The following is an 8622-nucleotide window of genomic DNA, read 5'->3' as shown; positions in this document are numbered from 1 at the left end:
TCCAGAACAGGGAAATCTATAGAGACAGAAAGCAAACTTAGGAGTGAAATGATGGCCGGGCGCAGTGGAGAATATCATGGAACACATGTTTTAATGCCTCTCACAATTTGGACCAATTCACTGGCAACTTTCAAAATATCGCTTGCAAAGTATTTCTGTCAGCTGTAGTGGGCATTAAGCATTTAGAATCAGTCTCTGATCATTTTCATCCTTTTTGGATTTTGTGAAGAAAAATTATTGATCAAAGGTTTTAGCCTCATTAATATAGTCGAGCAGCTTTTAAATTTCCTTTATAAGCCACAGCAGGGATGGGCATTTCCTCCCAGCTTAACACAACGCAAATCAATCTGTCTCATGGTACTGTCTTACTGCATATCAAACTGGCCGAGGCAGGTATTGCTTCTTCTTGCTGTAAACTTTCTAGGATACCAGAAATGTAGGTTTTTGACTGATATTTTAAGTTGCAGGAAAACAAAAAATAAATTCTGTTTCAGTGTGAAATTCTATATTTCAACCACATCAAAAAAAAAATCGCTTCCCATTTTATCTTATTCCCCCAAAATAAGATATTCCATGGCATTAAAATATTTTCTGTTTTTTTTTTTTTGTTTTTTTGTTTGTTTGTTTTTGAGACAGAGTCTCACTCTGTCACCCAGGCTGGAGTGCAGTGGCACGATCTCCGCTCACTGCAACCTCCGCCTCCCTGGTTCAAGTGATTTTCCTGCCTCAGCCTCTTGAGTGGGATTACAGGCGTGCACCACCACGCCTGGCTAATTTTTGTATTTTTCGTAGAGACAGGGTTTCACCGTGTTGATCAAGCTGGTCTTGAACTCCTGACCTCAAGTGTTCCACCCACCTTGGTCTCCCAAAGTGCTAGGATTCCAGGCATGAGCCACTGTGCCCAGCCTAAGTGGCATTAAAATTTTGACTTCTGACTCCTTATCTGCATACTCCTAACAACCTAATCTTTGGACTTGTGCAAATCACTGTCATAACTAGGGCATACGAATGTCCTGAAATCTTGGGTTATCTCTACTTTATGCCCTTTTTCCTGGAACAATTATTAATACTGCCCCTTTTAGCTCTCAAAATGTCTTATACCGTGGAAAATTATATGAACACAATTATAATGAGAACATCGTCTGTTCTTTAAAAGAGGAAACGTTGGGATGAAGATTTCCATCATGTTGATGGGAATCAATGGGAAATCCACAGACAGCATCCAGTGTTTTTCACCAGCTCCTCATGTGTTTAAACAACTTTATTGGATTTAATTTTTTACTTTGCAATTTGGCAATTATTTGTGTGCTGATTTGATTAATGTTAATCTCTCCTACTGGACCAGAGGCTCTAGGAGGTCAAGGACCATGTCTATTTTTGAACACCATCTCTAGCGTTAACCCAGTGCTGACAAATAGGAGGTGCTCAGTGTTTAACCATTTAATGAATAAATAGATGAATATTTTACTGGGTTTTCAATTTTTCAAAAAGACCAAACATTATCCCATTTGATTCTCTCTCTCTACATTATAACTCCAGAAAGGGCCAGTAGCATCTGTTTTGTTTACCTAATATTGAAACCATGTTTTGTAGTAAAGATTTATCTATTATTATCTATAAATCTGGAGGCAGAGCTGATACTCTATTTTAGGACTTCATTTATTTTTTCTGAGGACAGGGTCTTGCTCTGTCCTTCAGGCTGGAGTGCAGTGGTGCCATAATAGCTCATTGCAGCCTTGAACTCTTGGGATCAAGCGATACTCCCATATCAGCCTCCTAAGCAGCAAGGACAACAGGCATGTGCCAATGCACTTGGTTAATTTTTATTTTATTTTATTTTATTTTATTTTACTGTTGGTAGAGATGGGATCTTCCCAGTCTGGTCTCAAACTCCTGGCCTCAAGCAATTCTCCCACTTTGACATCCCAACGTGTTGGGATTACAGGCATGAGCCACTGCACCCAGCCTGATCTTAATTTTTATATGAGTTCATATGCAGAACTCACGTAGACTTGGCTGCAAGTAACAAAATCTTCATCTAATTGTGGCTTAAACTATAAGAATATTGTTGACTTTACAAGATGTTTTAACCCAAGTAAACCCTATTGGTTACTTAACCCAAGTAAATCCTATTGGTTACTTAACCCAAGTAAATCCTATTGGTTACTTAACAAGATGTTTGAAGGTAGGCAGTTCCAAAGTCTCCTAAGTCGCTCTCTTGGTTTCTCTTTGATTTTTGGTCTCCCCACTCATGGTTACAAGATGGCTGCCTTAGCTTCTTATAGCATATTATCGCACCAATGAGCCACACCTATGAGAAAATAGTGACACAAGACAAAATAAAGTGTTTGAATTGTGTCTCTGCCACAAAATATGTTATAATCCTAAACCTAGTACTCAGAATGTCACCTTACTTGGAGATGGGGCATTTATAGAGATGAACAAGTCAAAACAGCATCATTTGGATTGACCCTAATCCACTTTGACAGATGTCCTTATAAAAAGGGGGGGAATTTGGACACAGAGACAGACATACATAGAGAGAAGATGATTTCAAGATGCACAGGAGGAAGACAGTCATCGATAAGCAAAGGAGAGAGGTCTGGAAGAGAGCTCTGAGGTCTTTGTTCACAGACCTCAGAAGGAATTGACTCTGTCAGCACCTTGATGTTGAACTTGTAGCCTCCAGAATTGTGAGATCATACATTTTTCTGTTGTTTATGCTGCCTGGGTTGTGGTACTTTGTTACGGCAGCCCTAGAAAACTAATACACGCCCCTCATGCAGATTTTTCTTTGTTTTCTTAGCCAAAAGACCTCCAATGGAGTCTGATAAAGTGAGTGTCTACCAGAATGAAACCGTGAAATCGACCCCTAGGATTGGACATCCCCTGGGTTTGTCGAGAGTGAAGAAAGGGAGCTGACTCTTCAATTGCCTAATCATCCTGTCACAACCTGATCCACTTATTTTATTATTGTTGTTATTACTTTTTGAGATGGAGTCTCACTCTGTCTCCCAGGTTGGAGTGCAATGGCGTGATCTCAGCTTACCGCAACTTCCGCCTCCTGGGTTCAAACCCTGCCTCAGCCTCCCAAGTAACTGGGATTACAGGTGCCTGCCACCACACCCAGCTAATTGTTAATATTTTTAGTAGAGACGGGGTTTCACCATGTTGGCCAGGCTGGTCTCGAACTCCTGACCTCGAGTGATCCGCCTGCCTCGGCCTCCCAAAGTGCTGGGATTACAGGCCTGAGCCACTGTGCTCAGCCCTCCATCACTACTGAGCACAATCTATGTCTTCTCTGCGGATGTACATCTGTGGTATTGATGAGAGCCACATCGGACTGGCCAGACATGCAGCCACCAGTCAGAGAAGTTAGGGAACAAAGATAGGACTTGGTTTGCAGCAGTGCACAGAGGCATCCGTGGGAGACTTTTTTTTTCATGTTCCTTCAGTAATAATAGTAATAAAATGATATGCTAGCAAAGTCCTGCAAGATACTCTTATCTATTAATATATCTCTAATCGAAACATGTATTGCATCACGTTCTGAATGTCAGCATATGAATAACAAAGCTTTTTCTGTAAGACGTGAATTCCTGACCCTCATACTGAAACCTCTGGGCTGATGCCTATTCTGGTCTAAATTTGATAATGGCATTGGAGTCACACATTTGTTTCGCCATTATGCAGAGTGTCTTTGGCTGGATGAATGAGCCAAACTCGATTTATATTTAAAACAATGGTAGAAGAGATTTTTTTTTTTTTTTACCCCTTGTCAAATCTGAAACATCTGGAATTCTAGCCGCCACGCAAGGATTTTCATGTTTAGTCTGTAAAGCAACATGAGCTCTGATTAAAGCCAAAACATTAACTTTTAATCAGTAGAAGGTTTAATTGAAAAGACTCTTTATCTGTGGCTTATGTAATATTATTGTGTATTGTGTATTTAACTTTTTTAAAAGCCAATTTTATGTGCTTCAATTTAATGTGGCTTAACCAATCTACATCGCGACACTTTTCTCTGTAACTTGTACACACGATTTAACTCAATCCTCATCAATATCATTGTATCAGGAGTCATCCGAGCTTGAGCTCACTGAAGGCTTTTCTGGTCATGCCTAAGGGCACATCAGAGATGCAGGCTGTGGAGTATGATCAGATTGTGTTTCTAAAAGATCACTAACTTTTGTGTGGGGAATAAATTGGAAGGAAGCAAGAGAGAAACAGGTCCCCAAAGCAACAACAGCAACAACAAAGTAGGCGTGACGTACAGAGATGTGGGAGGACAAGGTTCACTGTCGAGCCCAGATTATGCGTGCATGGCTTGCTGCTAACTGAAATTCTTTCCATTTGTTAGTATGTTTAAACATTATAAGACTTTTCTTTTAAACGGTGGATACAGGTAGACCAGTCAGGAAGGCATTGCAGTAACCTGGGCAAGAAATTAAAGGCTTAGTTTATGTTTAAGAAAAAAAAAGAAAAGGGTTGGAATTTGAACCAAAAGGTTAACAAGCCTGGCAAGAGACAAATGGATTGAACTAAATTAACTCTTGTAACATAGCTGCAAATCGTTTCTGCTCTGGCCAGGTAGCTTGGCATTTGTTTATAACTCCTTGATTATTGACTCTGTTCCAACCTCAGTCTCAATCTACATTCTCTCTTTCACTTTTCTTTTTTTTTCTTTTTGGCTGTTAGATTGCCTTTCCCAAGGGCTCTCAGGGAATAAAAAAAAAAACTTGATAAATTAGATGCTTTTCCCTTTAGGCCAGTAGCTTGATTATTTGAGAAAAAAGATCGACTTGGCTCAGTGGCTCATGGCTATAATCGCAAAACTTTAGGAGGCCATGACAGGAGGACTGCCTGAAACCACGAGTTTGAGACAAGCTTGGGCAACATAGCAACATCCTATCTCTACAAAAGTATAAATTAAAAATTGGTCAGGCATGGTGGTGTGCACATGTAGTCCCAACTACTTGGGAGGCTGAGGTGGGAGGATTACTTGACCCCAGGAGTTCGAGGCTTCTGCACTGCAGCCTAGATGACAAAGTGAGACCCTGTCCCAAAGAGAAAAAAAAAAAAATAAGATATTGGGCTTCTTTGAAAAGCCAAGGAAAGCTGTAGTCCCAGATCAATGTCTATATGTCCACATAAGGACATTTGCACACCCTGGGGAGCAGAGAAGCGTTCAGGACCCTTAAAGCCCCAGGTGCAGGGACACAGGTCAGGAACTTCATTCTGAATCTGATGGAATGTGGAACTCATCATTCAGCATCAAGCATCATTGTGGTTCCTCTCTGCCTAGGGTATCTGTGCAGGCTGATGCCTGGTACCGAATGTTCTGAGAGCAATGAAGGAGTAAATAGAGCACAGCAAACGAGGACTTCTGTCATTTCATCTCAGGGAAACGGCACCATCCCGCAAGCCTGAAGGTGGTCCAATTAGCATATGGCAATTAAAACTCCTGCAATAATGTTGCCTCCTTATTTTCTTTTGTGGGCATCGTGGAGGTGGTGGCATGGCAGACGGGGGCTGTCAGAGCACCAGATAAAGCTGTCTGTCTGTACCCCTTGTCCTGTGGATGCATGCAGAGGGGAGGACACAGCTTTTGTAAGGACAGAGTGAGAGAGAAGGATAGAAAACTGGAGGAAAGGCAAGAAGCAAATCATGACAACAGAGAACCATGCCCAGTGCTCAGGGGTCTCTGCCATGCTGTCCCCTGGGAGTGTCATTTTGCTCCCCTGTTTGTCACCTAAACAGAGTGACAAATAGCCCTAGATCTCTTCCCTTGGCGAAGTGGCACAGTCTCTGAGAGAAGGGAGCACAGAGCCAAGCAGTGCACGGAGCAGGGCCAGGGGTGGGGGGATTCGGGGGGTTGTAGGGGGAGCCACATGCATGAGGGGTTGTGCAGGTGGAGCCTTGGGTTTCTTCATTCTGGAAAGGGCACTTCACTTTGGGGTTTCTTACCCAGAATAGGAGCAGGCAAGCAGCTGTCCCCCAAGGTAGACACAGAATCTAAACATGAAGGTGACACTGAAATGAGGATAGACAGCTGAGGGTCAGGGAGGGGATGGGGTGAGTGATAAAAAGCAAGATTTCGAATGCCATCACAGCCCAGAGGGAATGGGAGAATGTTTCTGAAAATCGATGCTGGTTACACAACCTTTGAGTGGATAGATGGTGGGTAGATGAATGGGTGGATGGGTGGATGGATGGATGAATGGTTGGAAGGGGAAGAAGTGGAGAGAGAGGAGGGAGGGATAAATGAATAGATGGTAAGTGGATGGATGAGTGAGTAGATAGACGGATGGAGGGATGGTTGGAAGGGAGGGAATAACTTGGGATGGAGGAAGGATGGATGGATGGATAGATGGATGATGCATGATGGATGTAGCATTCATAGGTACAGAGAACATGGCCGAGATTGCCTGAGATGATTCCCATTGGCCAGACTGGGCTGATACTTTGTTATCCAAATGGCATGACTTACCTTGCATTCTGCACCTGACTTTTCCAGGGTGGTATACTTGGGCTATGGTTTGGAAAAGCCTTTAGGTCAGCGCTTGACACGCTGCCACCCCAGTGAAGCTCTTGTGAGGCTCACCTGGGCTACCCTCTCTTCCATCCTCTTTATGCAACCTCCTTTAATCACCAGCCTTCCAAATGCTCATAAAGTTGGACTCCACCCACTGTCTGAGGCCCTCATGCTGCCCCTCGAGCCCCGACTGGCCTTTTCCTGTCCTCATACTGCGCCCCCCCCCCCCCACATTACCCGCAACCAGCAAGCAGCACTCCATGATTCAGGCTTCACTTTCTCATCTCTACCTTGGGAGCTTATAAGCTTTGCTTTCATCTCCTCCTTGGTAGCACAGCAGGTTTGGTAAATTGCTGGTTCTGAGCTAATAATGGACTAGGTATAGCTGTGGTGCTTCTAATATGTGTGCTGTTCATTTATGTATTTATTCATTTTTTATTTTTGTTTTTTAGAGACAGGGTCTTGCAGTGTCATCCAGGTTGGAGTGCAGTGGCATGATCATAGCTCACTGCAGCCTCAAACTCCTGGGTTCAAGTGATTCTCCCGCCTCAGCCTTCCAAATGGCTGCAACTACAAACATGTACCACCATACGTGGATAATTCTTTTATTTTATTTTCCTTTGTAGAGATGGGATCTTACTATGTTGCCCAGGCTGATCTCAAACTCCTGGGCTCAAACGATCTTCTTGCCTCAGCCTCCGAAGTTGCTGGCATTACAGGCAGGAGCCACTGGGCCTGGCCACACATGTGTTTTAAGAGAAGACTTAATGTCTTTTTTTTAATTTTTTAATTTTTAATTTTTTATTATTATACTTTAAGTTCTAGGGTACATGTGCATAACGTGCAGGTTTGTTACATATGTATACATGTGCCATGTTGGTGTGTTGCCCCCATCAACTCGTCAGCACCCATCAACTCGTCATTTACATCAGGTATAATGTCTTAACCCTGAAAACACAATGCTTTGAAAATGTATCTGTGCTAAGAAGCAAGGTTTTTCCTTGGGTGTCTCCTATTGGTTTGTGTGTGATAAATTCCAACTTCCTTAACAGGGCATTCAGGCCCCAGTGTGATAAGTTCCTGGCACCTACATTTCCTGACTAACCCCCTCTGTGATCTCTCCTGTGTGTTATGCTCTAGCTGCTGAGGACTCCTCACTGCTCTGGGTTCCTCTTATTGCATCTTTCCTCATCCACGTCTCCTGTTTCTGCTCCTTTTCTACCTGCTGAGGTTTCATCTTTACTTAAAGGTTCAACTCGGGCAGCACTTCCTGCATGACACTTTCTGGACGTCCTACACATCATCCTGTGTATCAGTGGTGGGTTTTCTTTCTTTCACTTTTGTTGGTCCCATTGTTATAATGCCTCCTTTTATCTATCCACCTATCCATCTGTCATCCATTGATCCATCTATCCATCCATCCATCATCCATCTATCCACCCATCCATCATCCATCTATTCATCCATTCATCCATCCATCATCCATCTATCCATCTAGTCATCCATCATCCATCCATCTTTCCATCCATCCATCCATCCACCAATTATCTATACATTTTTCCATCCAGTCTTCATCCTTCCATTCATCCATTCATCATCTATCCATCATCCATTCATCCATCCATCATCCATCTATCCATCCATCCCTCCTCCATCTCAACTTCTTCCCTTTTAACCATCCCTCTACCCATCTATCTACTCACTCATCCATCTACCCACCATCTATCCATTCATCCATCCCTCCTTACCCCCTCCCCACCTCTTCCTTTCGTTTCAACCACCCATCCATTTATCTATCTACCCACCATCCATCCATTTATCCTTCCCTCCTTCTCCCTCTTTTTTCCTGCCATCCTCTTCCAGTCACACAAGCATTTCCCTACCCATCTACTCACCCTTCCATTCATTCATACAGTCACTTAAAAAAAGTAAATTTCATGTACTACTCTGGGTCTTGGAGAACAAGCAGAGAACCAGATGGACACAGCTCCTGCCTACATACAGTTTATAGTCTCCTGGTGGTGAGGACAAAGGAAAAATAAAAGTAGCCAGATTATCACATAATATTAATACTTAAAATTGAAGAT

The sequence above is a fragment of the Trachypithecus francoisi genome, unplaced genomic scaffold (assembly GCF_009764315.1).
Source record: "Trachypithecus francoisi isolate TF-2019V2 unplaced genomic scaffold, Tfra_2.0 Lachesis_group4, whole genome shotgun sequence".
Classification (NCBI taxonomy): domain Eukaryota; kingdom Metazoa; phylum Chordata; class Mammalia; order Primates; family Cercopithecidae; genus Trachypithecus; species Trachypithecus francoisi.
This window is presented reverse-complemented; position numbering follows the sequence as displayed.